The sequence below is a fragment of the Pseudophryne corroboree genome, chromosome 5 (assembly GCF_028390025.1).
Source record: "Pseudophryne corroboree isolate aPseCor3 chromosome 5, aPseCor3.hap2, whole genome shotgun sequence".
NCBI classification, from domain to species: domain Eukaryota; kingdom Metazoa; phylum Chordata; class Amphibia; order Anura; family Myobatrachidae; genus Pseudophryne; species Pseudophryne corroboree.
In genome coordinates, this window is record NC_086448.1 from 387,320,662 (window position 1) to 387,337,306 (window position 16,645).

The window sequence follows — 16,645 nt, forward strand, 5'->3', positions numbered from 1 at the left end:
TTGGTGAGTTTTGATCAGAGATGTGTGGAAAAGATAAGCAGTGCCTCACCTGCCATAGACTTTTTACTCCAGAGTTTTGGCTATAAAAATGAATAGAATAATGTAAAGAAGATATTTCAAACATATTCTTTGTATTTTTCATATACTTTATACAATCAAAACTCTGGTACAAACGTTAGTATGACAGGAAAGGCTCTGCCTCACCTGCCTCACCCCACCGCACGTCACTGCAAGGAAAATGTGACTTCCGATATGATTTCCAAAGGGCTTGTAGCAATTTTCCACCACCTTCTAGGGATTGAGTTATCGGGGTAGCCTCCCACACATTAGACTCACAGACTTAACGCTGATGTAAAACAGGGCCGGATTAACAATGGGGCGGATGGAACTGCAGCTCCAGGGTCAATATTGAAAATAGGCCCACACAACCCCAATCCGAAGGCCTATCTGTAACTCTGCCATGTCTCCCCCGAATCTACCTGACATCCCCCCCCCCCCCCTGACCAGTCTGAATCCCTGCCCCCATGTTCGTCTACTAACCTCAGACTCGGACTGCACGCACAGTTGGATAAATCCCCAGTGAGCTTCCAGTCCCCTGCTCTGTAACCCCGCCCGCTATCACCGGGGTGTGTGGCCAATGCAGGATCGGCTGGTGACTGGTAAGGGAGAAGCTGTATACAACAGTCATTACTTCAGCTGCTGTACTGCGTACAATGGACTGACCTGCTGCTGTAACGCTGAGGAGATTCCAACTCTGTGCAGGAACTCCCCAGCAATATCTGCTGTGCTCCGATTCGCAGAGTGACACATCATTCAGTCACTCAGCCAATCGGAGCACAGACAACCCCACACCCTTCCCAAACAGGAGGCGTGCTGGTCTGGATGAAATTGCAGGCTGAAGTTCAACACTAACACAGCACAAATGGTAAGTCTAGTGTCAGTGTGTCACACACTATGTACTGTATGTGTATAGCACTGTACACAGTAATCACTTTAATAAGCGTGGCCCCTCCCCCTTCCTTCTCCCCAAACCCTACATGTTCCTTATATCCTTATCCCCTGGATGTAGCAGCCACTTCTGTAACCCCCTCCCTCCCTCCCAGCTGCTTTTTCTAGAGTATGTATAGGTATATATAATATGTATATATGTTTGTATGTATGTGTAATCTATGTGTAATGTATGCTATATATATGCTGCGGGGTACACTGGGCTTCACAAGGATTAACATTGGGGTGTAGAGTAGGATCTTGATCCGAGGCACCAACAGGCTCAAAGCTTTGACTGTTCCCAAGATGCACAGCGCCACCTCCTCTATAACCACGCCTCCGTGCACAGGAGCTCAGTTTGTAAGTTGGTGCCATGCAGTAAGCAGGCAATCAACAGGAGGGCTGCTATTGCAGCCCATATTACAGCTTATTTCAGAAGAAAAGAAGAACTTTTGAAGACTTCAAGGGCTGCAGCTTTTATGTATGTCAAATAGACATCGTTTGCTGCAGCTCCATCACTCCCCCAGTGGTGCTGTATACTCCCGCGCCCTGGTTGCTGGGTAACTACAGCGGAGGCTCTGGTGTCCTTCTGTTAGTCACACACACTCGCCACTGACCTCTGGGATCGCGTGGCCGTAGGTACAAGGGGAGGTAAGGGGTCACTTTGGCCCGCTGTTACCGCGATCCGGCGCGGCCGTGGGTTGGCGGGCCGCGCGTGCTGGCGTGGACACTGTAAAGGGCAGCCGCTCCACTAGTCACCGGGACACATTAGGGGTTTTTGCTCTTATAAAATCCCGTTTTTAACAAGCCCGCAGCACCCGGTGGGGGAGCCAGCAGGGGGATAAGGCCTAACCTGTAGCCCCTCCTTCAGCCCCAGGGCCCCATTTGGGTAAATGTTCCCACCATGGAGCTGCATATCTCTCCCTCACTCCCTGTCAGCCGCCATCACAACGGAGCTGTGCTGTTCCTGGGACTGCTGTGGCAAATCCTCCTCTGTAAAGCCGCCTGATTGCCAGCGCTGTGCATTTTACAGGACACTTAAGTATTCTACCTGTCAAGGGACAGTGTTAGTTAAGAAAGAGTGCATACATTCAGGGCTGTGTGGTACAAACACCCTGTGATATACATCCAGTATCTACTGTGTTTTGTGATATCTGCTGTTTACATATATAGCTATACTGAGTATTACCTGTGCCAATGCTGCAGTTTATGGTCCCTGCAGTTAATCTGCCATGGGCGGATCAAATCTCAACTCAGTTACAGCACTTGAACCGGTCACTGACTAAATCTAAATCTCACTCTCGCCCACCTAAGACTAAGACGTCTTCTAAACGGGACGCTACTTCCTCACAATCCACTGCTCTTCCGGACACATCCTCTGAGGAGGATGGTGCATATACTGACCCCAAAGACACTGACTCAGATGCTTCTAATTGGGAAGGGAAGTCAATGGTGGTTGTCCCTGATTTGATTGAGGCTATCAGGCTCATTCTTCAGGTCTCTGATGAACCTGAGCCTGCGGCTGTCTCTAAAAATCCGGTCAAATTTAAACGTAAGAAGGTGGTTAAACAAGTTTTACCTCGGCTGGCAACCTGAGCAGAAGTGCAACACCACAGCTCTCCCTAAACAGCACACATAAAGCCTCCTTACCCCCTACTTCAACACCCCTATCAAGCCACAAAACACCCCATAAGCTTTCCTGACCCTGCTGTCAACATCTGGGGAGCCCGCGGAGTCGGGGAGCGCTTTTAAGCGCTCCTGCGGACTGCGGCCTACCTCCCCGGACGGAAGCCGGGGCCTGGAGTGAAACGGAAGCCGGAGGAACCCGCTCGGCGCACACGGGTACCCCGCTGAGACCGGGCCTCCCTCCCTCCCTGCATCCATCGGGACCAGCACATAGGACCCAGTGACGGACCCTACCTGCAGCGGTGAGTCTGCTCCATAACCGGAGCCAGGCCCGCGATCGTCACACCAACTGCCCACACTGAACCGCTGCTTCCCGCCCGCAGCTCCGAGACGCGGAGACCTTTCCCGCCCTGACCGCTCGGCCGCCGTATCATCTTCAGGGGGAGACACGTCACCCTCTCCTGCCACACGCCGCACAGACCCCGGGACCCGCTGCAACCCCAGATACTAGCCCTAGCTGGGGACCGCTGCCTCGCGGCCCCGCCGGACACGCGTCAGCACACTCTCCCCTCACCATCTCACCCCCGTCTAGCTGCTAAAGGGGTTTCACCACTCCTCTGCCTCCGCGGTCGGACTTTAGAGTTGGAAGAGATCCTCACCTCCCTCCTACAGGCTACGGCCTAGCCCTCATCCAGAATCCAGGGACTCCCCTTGGACACATTGCAGGCACCAGGGTTCATCAAACCACTGGCTCCATAACAAAACCCATGCCAAGGGCTCCCCCCAGTGGTTAACCTGAAGTAATTTACTGGTGGAAAATATCTCAGCTTATATAAAAGATACTAAATGGTCCCACCTCGACATCTCAGAGCCTGCGACGTTATAAGAAATGCACCTGAGATAACTGACGCGGCCATCGATGCCGTAATGTGCTGCTGAAGCCAACCCACGGGGAGCCATACCGCTGAAGGCACTTACCTGATAAACGTGATCATGTGCTATCTCGTCAACTCGACATAGGGAAATCAAGCTACTCAAGCGATGCCCAAGAATAAGAAATCTTCTCAGAAGACAGGCAAACCGACTCTCCGGGGGAACATGTCGCAATCTGCAATGAGGCCCTTTCTACAACCTACCTCTCCCGCTCCAACTGATAATCCCCCTGCAGCAGCACCCCCATCTCTTTCACCGGCCCACCACCCATCTCCCCCAAACGCGGATACACCGCAAGCGCTTTCATCGGGTAGCAAGGATCTGCAAGACATATTGGCCTACATGAATACCCTACCCACTAAACAAGATTTACAAGATACGGTGAGACGTGAGCTAGCTGCCATGAGACAGGACATTACACACATATCTGAACGAGTATCAAGCCTAGAAGACCACCAAACCTCCTCAGATACATTTTTGCAATCACTGACGACTGTTATCGAAACCCAATCATCGGAGATCCGCTCCCTACAGCTGCGGTTGACAGATTTGGACAACAGAGGGAGACGGAATAATATCCGCGTACGGGGCTTACCGGAAGAGGTCCCTCCAGCGGGGCTGATCGACGCCCTTACGAAGATCTTCAACGAGATCCTGGGCAACGACCCCAATAATAACATCACCTTCGACAGGGCGCATCGTGCCCTGAAACCAAGGGGCCTCTCCACGGATAGACCTCGTGATGTCATATGCAGATTGCATTATTTCTCCCAAAAAGAGGATATCATGCGCAAAGTCCGCCAACTTGATGGGGTGGACTTCAACGGCTCCGTGATACAAATTTACCAAGACCTGTCCTGGCACACACTGCAACAACGAAAAGCTCTTAAACCCCTGACGGAAGAATTCTGCAAACGTCAGTTGAAATACCGGTGGGGCTTCCCCTTCAGCCTACAGGTCTCCTCATCTGGAAAAACCCATACTCTCAACTCCTACTCGGACCTCCCAGAGTTCTGCACGGGACTTGGCATACCAAAACCCGACCTACGCGATTGGGACTTCCCTATCCCAGAGCTGCCATCCTTCCAACCCCTGAACCTGGGACCGCCTTGGCAGGTGGTGCGGAGAGGTGGAGGAAAGGGCGCTAACTGTCCTTCTCCCAACAAGGAATCACCTGTCTCCTGAACGGTTAATCTAGACCCTCTGTTTGTCCAAGTCCCACTTTGAATGTTATTACAGGTTACAAAGTATTACGGTTCATGGATTGCAACGCAATCCCATTAATACTGAAGAACCTTCACGTGACTCCCGACTGTAACAGAGGTTCCAGCCTCACTTCCCCCACATGTTTCGGGTCATTGATTAATGTTACTATTCTCTGTTCAATTAATACGAGACTTACTAAAGTTCTCATTATTTGAAGATTTCCTCTTGTTGCCGAGGTATAAGGTTTATAGTTTATTATATACACTCAGTTCAGCTTATGTAAGTATTTTGCTTAATGCGATGTCTTCTCTCATTTTCCTTATGCCTTCGGCGGTGGCTCCCTTGCTCGCCCCACACCCGCCCCTGGCTGTTTAGTCTTTTGGATACCCAACCCTTAGACGGAATGGTTATCCCAATGCGGGTTTTTTCTGATTTTTTTTTTTAATGTTCTCATTGATCTTTTCTTTTCCATGCTCTGTCCCCCTTTTCTTCTTTCCTATCCCTCTTTCCTCCCTTTCCCTGACCATTCTGGACTCAACGCATTCCACCATAACACTTATCCCCCATGACGTCCGCAGGCAAAATTAAAGTCGCCTCAATCAATGCGAAGGGTCTTAATGTACCGGAGAAAAGATCATCCCTTTTGAGGTCCCTATGGGCAGATAGAGTAGATGTTGCAATGGTCCAGGAGACACACTTTAAAATTTCAGCTAAGAACCCCCCTTTGACTAACTACCGTTACCCTCAGGCTTATTACAATAACAACCCAGGCTCTAAATCAAAGGGTGTGGCGATAGTGTTCTCCAGGTCCCTCCAGCTGTCAGATGTGTCAGTCCATAAACTGGTCCCGGGCCGTCTTCTGATGGTGCGTTGTAAAATAGGCTCCTGTCCATACACATTTATTGCAATTTACGCCCCAAACAAGGATCAGGTCCCATTCTTCCGCAATGCACTCTCCCGAATTGAACCACTCCTTTCAGTTGTGACCGTTCTCGGAGGAGACCTGAATTGGATAATGGATCCATCACTGGACTCATCTTCCAACGCCCCCCGGACCTCACAGCGCCAATACCGACAGGTTAGACGACTGTTCCATGACCTCCAAATGGCCGACTCCTGGCGGGTTCTTCACCCCTCAACTAGAGACTGCTCCTTCTACTCCCCTCCACACAAAGTATATTCCCGCCTCGATTATTTATTTCTAGATCACAGACATCTCCCCTTATTGATAGACTCCTACATAGGCCCGATAACCTGGTCCGATCATGCCCCTGTATACTTGACGCTCTCGACCCCGCAGACGACCCCAGGCCAATGGACCTGGCGTCTCAATGAATCACTGTTGCAAGACCAGTACTGCAGGGGCGAAATAGAAAAAGCCCTGGCTGAATTCTTCTCCATTAATGACACAGAAGATATCTCAAAAATCACCCTATGGGAAGCACACAAATGCACCATACGAGGCAAACTCATACAGTTGGGGACATTTGTGAAGAAACAGAAGTCAGCACTACTCACCAAACTATTAGACCAACTACACTACCTTGAGTCCCTACACAAATCAACCCTATCGGAGTCTGATTACCTAACTCTTCTAGATACACGGGCCCAAATAAAGAAAACCCTTACTGATAGTATCCAACTATCTGTCCGAAAATGTAACTCTAAATACTACCAGTGGGGTAACAAACCTGGACGCCTTTTGGCCCAAGCCCTCAAAGCCCAGCGTACCTCCCTGTTTATCAACAATGTAAAAGATCTTGGGAACATCCTCCGATTAAAACCCCCAGAAATTGCGGCAAGCTTCAAACAGTACTACTCCCTATTATATAATCTAGAAAATCGACCGGATAATGCCGCCTCTCCGTGCGATTTAGCACAGGCAAAGGCGTACCTAGAAAAGGTGTCCTACCCCGTCCTGTCCCTTTCGGACAGAGAGACTTTGGAACTACCCTTCACCCAACAAGAATTGGAGAATGCCCTGGCCATGACCCCGACTGGTAAGAGCCCAGGACCAGATGGCTTCACTCTCACCTATTATAAACAATTCAGGGACCTCACATCCCCTTACCTCCTCCAGGCCTTTAACTCAATATCCGCAAACACTCACTTCTCCAAACAATCCTTGGAGGCGCATATCTCCAAGCTGCCTAAGCCTGGCAAGGACCCCTCGGTGTGCTCCAGCTACAGACCCATATCGCTCCTAAACGTTGATGTTAAGCTTTTTGCGAAATTAATGGCAATCAGACTGAACACATTCTTGCCCTCCTTGATCCATAGCGACCAGGTGGGGTTCGTCCCGGGCCGCGAGGCCAAAGATAATACCACCAAGGTATTGAGCTTGATTCATATCGCGTCCCGGGGCAGCCAGCCCACAGTGTTATTGTCCACTGACGCCGAAAAGGCTTTTGATCGAGTTGGCTGGGGCTTTATGAGGTCTGTGCTGGAGCATATTGGACTGGGTCCCCAGATGTTTAACAGGATAATGAGCCTCTATAGATCCCCTACAGCACGGGTACGAGTAAACGGATCATTGTCTGACCCTTTCCCCATAGGTAATGGGACACAACAAGGATGCCCACTATCCCCTCTACTATTTGTTCTCTGTATCGAGGCTTTCGCTAGAGCCATCAGGGCCAATGACGGTATTACGGGCTTGACGATTGGCGATACAGAACACAAACTTTCCCTATTCGCGGATGACCTGCTAGCCACAATAACGCACCCGACCTCCTCCCTCCCCCACTTTATGCGAGAGCTCTCCCACTTTGGTTCACTCTCCAACTTTAAAATCAATATGTCCAAATCATGCGCCTTGAATATCTCCTCTCCACCTGAAACCGTAGCCAAACTTAAAAGTTCCTTCCCCTTTAATTGGAACACTTCTCATCTGTCTTACCTGGGAATACAGTTGCCAAATGACCTATCTCACTTATATACCTTAAACTTCACCCCCCTCCTTAGAACACTCAGGGCTGACTATAGCAGATGGTACCTCAAACCACTCTCTTGGCTGGGAAGGGTGAACGTTGTAAAGATGAATACCCTCCCCAAGCTACTCTACAAATTGCAGACCCTCCCCATACAGATTCCGGACTCCTGGTTCAGATCCATCCAACTGTTAATACAACAATTTATCTGGTCGCGGAGAAGACCAAGAATAAGCCGATCCATTATGATCCGCTCTACCCGAAACGGTGGTTTCCAATTGCCTGACATCAAAGGCTACTATTGGGCAATAATGCTCAATAGGGTCCTGGACTTGACGAGGAGTCGGGAAACGAAGCAATGGGTGGATATAGAGGGGCTATATATGCAACAATTCCCAGAGATCTTTCCCTGGCTCCCGTCCCTGCCTAAACCCCCTTCCCCCCACCCAACCATCACGGCGACACTATTGTTTTGGAAAAAGGCGCGCCGCTGGCCCTTCCTCTCTTCTGATTTTGGCCCATTGACCTCTTTTTTAGCAAACCCCGACTTCCAGCCCGGTTTGACCCCCTCTCACTTCTGCGAATGGGCCCTCGAGGGCCTCTTTAGAGTGGGTCAGATGACCACCTCCACAGGAGTCAAGCAATTCTCAGACATACGGCTAAAATGGGAAGTTCCACAACGTGACTTTTGGAAGTACCTACAGCTCAGACACTTTTTGCATTCGGAGCATAGGTATCTCCGAGCCTCACGCGAGCTAACACAGTTTGAGAGGATGTGTGTCGCCACAAGCCCCCCCCAGCATGCTATCTCCTCACTTTAAAAACTACTACAGACCCCAAACGCCCAGACACCCGTACCCTTTAAACTGGCCTGGGAAAGAGACCTCGGGATCTCCCTGACAGATAAAGACTGGCAGATGATGTTTCTTAAATCCCACAAAAGCTCAGTCTGCATACAAGTTAGGGAAACCCAATACAAGCTCTTAATGAGATGGTATAGGCATCCCTCTCTCCTCCACTTCATGTACCCTGGAGTACCTGACAGATGCTGGAGATGTCTCGGCGCTACAGGCACCTTGATGCATATCTGGTGGGATTGTCCCCTACTAAAACCATTCTGGAAGGATATTATATCCACTTCCCAAGGTATACTTCATACACCTGTCCCCACAGACCCAGCCTTCTGGCTACTCTCCCATTCCTCTATCTCTCTGGCTCAACATAACACGTCGCTGCTCCGGCACCTGTCTAATGCAGCGAGGGCGATCATCCCCACACTATGGAGATCACAACTCCCACCCACTAGGAAACTATGGTTTAAAAGAATTAATCATTACATGAATATGGAAAACATTCTCTTGGTCTCCAGAGATAAACTATCGGAGTTCATGGCCATGTGGATGCCCTGGATAGAGTATGTGTCCTCTAAGGACTACAAGGACTATGTCTATGCTGCCAAATGATCTCAACGCACAATTGATCGGACGAATAGTCTGCACCCCACCCCCCTCGACAACTCAACTGTCCCCCCCTAGTTTGGTCACACTCTGTTTTCTCTCTACCATTCCTCCCATTTCTCCCCTCTCCTACCTCTATAGTTTCTATACAATGCCATTAGAGATTGCAACTAAAATATAGGCCCTCATTCCGAGTTGATCGGTCGCAAGGCGAATTTAGCAGAGTTACACACGCTAAGCCGCCGCCTACTGGGAGTGAATCTTAGCTTCTTAAAATTGCGACCGATGTATTCGCAATATTGCGATTACTAACTACTTAGCAGTTTCAGAGTAGCTCCAGACTTACTCTGCCTGTGCGATCAGTTCAGTGCTTGTCGTTCCTGTTTGACGTCACAAACACACCCAGCGTTCGCCCAGGCACTCCCACCGTTTCTCCGGCCACTCCTGCGTTTTTTCCGGAAACGGTAGCGTTTTCAGCCACACGCCCCTGAAACGCCGTGTTTCCGCCCAGTAACACCCATTTCCTGTCAATCACATTACGATCGCCGGAGCGATGAAAAAGCCGTGAGTAAAAATACTATCTCCATTGTAAAATTACTTGGCGCAGTCGCAGTGCGAATATTGCGCATGCGTACTAAGCGGAATTTCACTGCGATGCGATGAAAAATACCGAGCGATCAACTCGGAATGAGGGCCATAGTGTGGATGGAGGACGAAGGGATACCAGACGAATGCCATGTAAACATTTACTTACGCTAATGCCTATACTAACCCCCCAGCAATGGGGATGTTATGCCTCTCTACTCTTCAAGGCAATGATGTATTAGACCTTCGTTTGTACCCTGAAGACTTTTCCCCTTATCTGTCAAAATGTGATGCAATCTTTATACTGCTATGTTGTACTTAAATAAAAACAGATTATACAAAAAAAAAAAAAAGTTTTACCTCATTCTCAACACCTGGCTGACATACGTCAGGAATCCTGGGAAAATCCGGGAACAAATTTCACACCGCATAATAGACTGTTGGCTCGCTATCCTCTCCCTGCAGAACTATGGTGGTCATTCCGAGTTGTTCGCTCGCTAGCAGATTTTAGCAGCATTGCACACGCTAGGCCGCCGCCCTCTGGGAGTGTATCTTAGCTTAGCAGAATTGCGAATGAAAGATTAGCAGAATTGCAAATAGAAAATTCTTAGCAGTTTCTGAGTAGCTCGAGACTTACTCCTACACTGCGATCAGCTCAGCCCGTTTCGTTCCTGGTTTGACGTCACAAACACGCCCTGCGTTCGGTCAGCCACTCCCCCGTTTCTCCAGACACTCCCGCGTTTTATTCTGGCACGCCTACGTTTTTCCGCACACTCCCAGAAAACGGTCAGTTTCCGCCCAGAAACACCCACTTCCTGTCAATCACACTCCGATCACTTCAACGATGAAAATTCTTCGTTCGGACGTTTTGTGCTAAGAGACCCCTTATGTAAAAATTGGGAAACTCCTCCGCCTGTAGATTCTCATGTGGCGCGCATGGTAGTTTCCTCTGCTCTGCCAGTAACTACTGTCACTTCTCAGAAGGAACCGACGGATAGACGCGTGGAGGGTTGTTTGAAAGCAATTTACACCCTAACGGGTGCTGTACATAAGCCAACCATTGCAGCGACTTGGGCTGCTGAAGCTGTTGAGGCGTGGGCTCAGGGGCTTGAGGCGGAACTGCCTTCCAACACATCTAAGCATACTCGACAATGTCTCTCATATATTGCCACAGCTACTCTGTACCTTAAAGAGGCGGCCTCCGATGCTGGGGTGCTGGTGGCCAAGGCTGCTACTACATCCGTCTTGGCCAGACGTATCCTTTGGTTGAGATCCTGGTCGGTGGATTTGGATTCCAAAAAAACCTTGGAGGTACTTCCTTTCAAGGGAGACATTCTCTTTGGAGAAGACCTCAATAAGATTGTGGCTGCTCTGGCTACTGCTAAAACAGCTTGCCTACCTAGTACGGCTCCTTCCACGCAGAAAGCTAAAAGTACTTTCCCTCGGCCCTTTCGTCCTCCAGGTAAAGCAAAAGGTCAGGTGTACCCAAAGCAAACTCGTGCTTCCAGACCTGCCAAGCCCAGACCAAGCGGGTCTGGGCTGCCCGTCAGCCTGCTTCCAAAACTGATAAGCCTGCCGCATGATGGGGTGGGCCTCCCTCTGGGGGATCCCAAGGTGGGGGGCCGACTTCTAGGTTTTACCCAGGAATGGAGCAAAAATGTATTGAGGAGAGATCAAAGGCGCTACTTGACAAATTACAATAATAAAAAAATTAAATATACATCACATGAGTTCTTTGAGTGAATTTCTCTTTCACCAGTATCAAAGGTGATTTTTCTTTTTTTGGTTTTCAATTCAGCAACTCCCAGATGTTACATACATGGAGAGAACAAAAAACACAATATGTGTAATATTGTTTGCCACAGTGTAGTGATTAGAATGTCCCGTGACTTCCTCAAAAAGGAAACAGAGCCCTGTATGGTGGGAATCTTGATAGTCGAGAAAAGGATAGTTCCTCACCACCTCCTCATATCAACGTAAACGTACCAAGACTTACTTAAAGGGATATAACACCATGTCTATAAAGGTATCTTTTATGCTTTTCAATGGCACCAGCAAAATAGAATTAGATCCGTTCAAATTGAACGTACCACACTCACGTTCTTGGTAGATGGATATCCATTACCCAGGAATGGTTGAAAGACCACTTCCGATGCCTGGGTAATGGAAGTCGTCACTCGAGGTTATGCCGTACCCTTCAAGAATCGTCCCCCTCATCGATTTTCCCTGACAGATGTTCCTCTGGACCTAGCAAAGGCAAACACTCTGCATTCGGTGGTAAATTCCCTCCTGACCACAGGAGTGGTAGTACAAGTGCCTCTGGTTCAGAGAGGCAAGGGGTACTATTCACCGCTGTTTCTAGTCCCGAAACCGTCCTCGCGGCCCATTCTCAATCTGAAGTCCTTGAACAAGTATGTGCGGGTCTCCAAGTTTCGTATGGAAACTCTGCGCTCTATTGTTCTGGCTTTGGAGCCTGGGGACTATATGGTCTCCCTGGACATACAGGATGCCTACCTGCATATTCCTATTGCAGTGTCTCATCAGTAGTAACTGAGGTTTGCGGTGGGCAACCTTCATTACCAATTTCGGGCATTACCTTTTGGTTTGACAATGGCTCTCTGCGTTTTCACCAAAGTAATGGCAAATCATGACGGCTACACTCCGCCGTCAAGGGGTTAGGATCCTACCGTACTTGGATGATTTGTTGATCCTGGCAAATTCCCCAGAACTTCTCCTGTGTCATCTAGATCTGATGGTCCAGTTCATGAAAGTCCATGGGTGGCTAATCAACTGGAAGAAATCCTCCCTGGTACCTGCTCGGAGCATGGTACACCTGGGAGCGTTATTGGACACTCACAATCAGCAGTTGTTCTTGTCTCAGAAGAAAGTACTGAAGCTTCAGGGCAGGATTCGATGCTTCCTATCTCGTCCACAAGTGTAGATACATTCGGCAATGCAAGTGCAAGGTCTCATGGTGTCGGCTTTCGACATGGTGGAGTATGCTCAATTCCATTCTCTCCCTCTACAGAAGTTAATTCTGACCAAGTGGGACGGCCTGCCTCACCGGATCAGATCTCATATGATCTCCCTGTCTCCGGAGGTCCGCCTGTCACTGAGCTGGTGGCTCCAGGACCAACGATTGAGCAGAAACCGTCCCTTCTAAATATCCAACTGGGTCCTCCTGATGACGGATGCCAGTCTGAGAGGTTCGGGCGCGGTGTTGGAACAACACTCTCTTCAGGGTCGGTGGACCAAGGAGGAGTCTCTACTTCCGATAAACATTCTGGAACTGCGGGCAGTGTTCAATGCATTAACCCTGGACCAGCATTTAATACAGGACAGACCTGTTCAAGTACAATCGGACAACGCCATCACGGTGGCTTACATCAATCATCAAGGCGGCACTCGAAGCCGCATGGCAATGAGGGAAGTATCACAGATTCTTCAGTGGGCAGTACTCCATTTGCCGGCCTTATCCGCAGTGTTCATTCCGGTGGTCCTAAAATGGGAAGCAGACTTTCTCAGTCATCAGGACGTACACACCGGAGAGTGGAGCCTTCATCCAGAGGTGTTTCAACTTCTCGTGGACATGTGAGGCCTTCCAGATGTGGACCTGATGGCGTCTCAACACAATAACAAGGTTCCGGTCTTCGGAGCAAGGACAAGGCATCCTCAAGTAGCGTTCGTGGATGCTCTGTCAATCCCATGGAACTTTCGGCTGCCGTATGTGTTCCCTCCGGTGTCACTCCTGCCCAGAGTAATACGGAAGTTCAAGCAAGAAGGAGGAAACCTACTTCTGATCGCTCCAGCGTGGCCCAGGCGGCACTGGTTCTCCAATCTACTGGTTCTCCAATCTACAGGGCCTTTCGCTAGATCGTCCCCTTCTACTTCCACAATGACCAGATCTCCTCGTTCAGGGCCCTTGTGTTTACCAGGACTTGGCCCGTCTTGCTTCGACGGCGTGGCTCTTGAATCTTCCGTCCTAAAGGCCAAGGGTTTTTCTGAGGCGCTCGTTCAAACTATGTTGAAGGCCCGTAAGTCGGCTTCTGCTCGGATTTACCATATGGTCTGGAATGCTTACTTTACTTGGTGTGTGTCTCACAATCATGACGTTTTCAAGTTTAGCACGGCCAAACTGTTGGCCTTCCTACAACAGGGTCTGGACTTAGGTCTTCGTCTGGCCTCCCTCAAGGTTCACATTTCTGCCTTGTCGGTTTGGTTTCAGAGAAAGATTGCTGCCCTACCTGATGTTCATACATTCACTCAGGGCGTGTTGCGGTTTCAGCCTCCTTATATACCTCCTGTGGCCCCTTGGAATCTGTCGGTGGTATTGGAGGCCTTGCAAGAGTCTCCATTTGAACCTCTTGCTTCTGCTGACCTTAAGTGGCTTTCCCTTAAGGTGCTGTTTTTGCTGGCTATTCTTCAGCTAGAAGGGTCTCGGACTTGGGAGCCTTATCCTGTAAGTCTCCCCATTTGATTTTTCACCGTGACCAGGCGGTTCTTAGAACGCGTCCGGGTTACTTACCCAAGGTGGTGTCTTCCTTCCACCTTAACCAGGAGATTATGGTTCCAGCCTTTAATTCTCCTGAGTTGTCTTCCAAAGAGCGGTCTTTGGATGTGGTACGGGCTCTCCGTATCTATGTGAAGAGAACATCCTCCATTAGGAAATCTGATTCTCTGTTTTTGCTGTTTGGTTTTCACAAACGTGGCTGGCCTGCTTCCAAGCAGACCCTGGCTAGATGGATTAGAATGGTGATTGCACATACTTATCTACAGGCTGGTCGTCCAGCTCCTGCTACCATCAAAGGTGGTCATTCCGAGTTGTTTGCTAGCTGCATTCGTTCGCTTTGCAGCAATGAGGCTAAAAAATGGTACTTCTGCGCATGCGTACAAGGCGGAGTGTACTATTACAACGAACGATGTAGTTTCACACAGGGTCTAGTGATGCTTTTCAGTCGCACTGGCTGCCGCAGAGTGATTGACATGAAGTGGGCGTTTCTAGGTGTCAACTGACCGTTTTCAGGGAGTGTTCAAAAAAATGCAGGTGTGCCAGGAAAAACGCAGGTGTGGCTGGGCGAACGCAGGGCGTGTTTGTGACGTCAAATCCGGTACTGAATGGGCTGAAGTGATCGCAAGCGCTGAGTAGGTTTGAAGCTACTCTGAAACTGCATAAAATTATTTTGTAGCCGCTCTGCATTACAATCGTTCGCACTTCTGCTAAGCTAAAATACACTCCTAGTGGGCGGCGGCATAGAGTTTGCACGGCTGCTAAAAACTGTTAGCGAGCAATCAACTCGGAATGAGCGCCTACGCCCATTCTACTCGGTCGGTTGGACCTTCTTGGGCGGCCCACAGTGGTGCGACCCTTGAACAATTGCGCAAGGCGGCTACGTGGTCCTCAGTGAACACGTTCATAAGGTTCTATGCCTTCGATACTTCCGCCTCCCAGGATGCTTTCTTTGGACGCCGGGTTCTTGTGCTCGCTACAGTGCGTCCCCTCCCATAAGGAACTGCTTTAGGACATCCCCAATGTTAATCCTTGTGGAGTCAAGTGTACCCCGCAGCAGAAAATGAGATTTATGGTAAGAACTTACCATTGTTAAATCTCTTTCTGCGAGGTACACTGGGCTCCACAAGGCGCCCACTCTGACGCACTTAGCTTCTTTGGGTTGGTATGGCATTAGCCGCTGACACCCTCTCCTGTAGTGAGTGTGTGGTGTAATTGGCTACGAGCGATTGTACCTGCTACTGCATTGGGCTGGTTAACGTAACTGAGCTCCTTGTCACGGAGACGGGGTTATAGAGGAGGTGGCGCTGTGCATCTTGGGAACAGTCAAAGCTTTGAGCCTGTTGGTGCCTCGGATCAAGATCCTACTCTACACCCTGATGTCAATCCTTGTGGAGCCCAGTGTACCTCACAGAAAGAGATTTAACAACGGTAAGGTCTTACCATAAATCTCATTTTATATATATATACTTTGGCACTTTTCACTGCACTCGACACTTTCTTCTGGCAGCAAACAACCAGATTGCTTAGCACCTTTTTGGGTTCCCCAATACTGAAGCACACTCAAGGGGTGTAGGCATCATGGCACAAGGAGAGAAAGACCCCGAGGATTTGGCTACGCACTTTATGCAGTGTGATAATTTTGAGATGCTCAGTTTCTCAGATGTAGAAGCTGAAAACATATTATATTCTGAATCTGCCTTCAACACTGAGGACGTCACACCTAATGAGGATTTATATAGGGATTTATTTAAGATGAAAAAGAGGGAGATTGATTTCCTGCTTCATGGGAAAACCCTGTCTGACTATTATCGGGCAAAACAGATCCCACGTGGGTTTCGTATCCACAGCATGCCCACTATTGGGAGATACAACATCATGTTCTGCAAACGTTGGATCTCAATACTCAACAAATGCTCTATGGACTTAATCATCCTCGTCATAGAGGAGTCCAAGAGGGAATTGAGCATTACCAAGTAGAGCATTGAGAAGTTTGAATCCCAACATCTCCCTAGTTTAGAGGCAGATATTACTACTAAGTGGATGGAAAAACTCACGGCACAGTTGGATCAATACCAGAAAGATTTAATTAAATATAAGAAACAAAAGCTAGCCCGGGTACAGCAGGACTATTTACAGCATAAGGTCTACACCTGGCTAGGGGTGAAGTCCCTGCAACAGCAACAGGGACCTAGAGGGCCAGCCAGAAGGAGACGCACGGTCCGCTTCTCAAGCACGTCGGCCAGTGATAATGACGAGCCACAGACCACATCCGGGATGGAAAAGCATCAGGAGGGCCCTATTAGCCTACGCACCCGGGCTTGCATCAGTGGCAGAAAACCAAGCCAACGAGGCAGGGCGGGCAGACGCAGCGGAGGAAGAGGACCCACAACAGGCAGGAAACCGCCGAGAGG

At 49.4% G+C, this 16,645-nt stretch overlaps 1 protein-coding gene across 6 annotated transcripts in view; it reads right to left on the bottom strand.

The window, feature by feature from the left end:
- Nucleotides 1–16,645, bottom strand: part of CTNND2 (catenin delta 2) — a 1,915,824-nt gene that overhangs the window by 1,324,952 nt on the left and 574,227 nt on the right. The gene's annotated exons all lie outside the window — the stretch shown is intronic.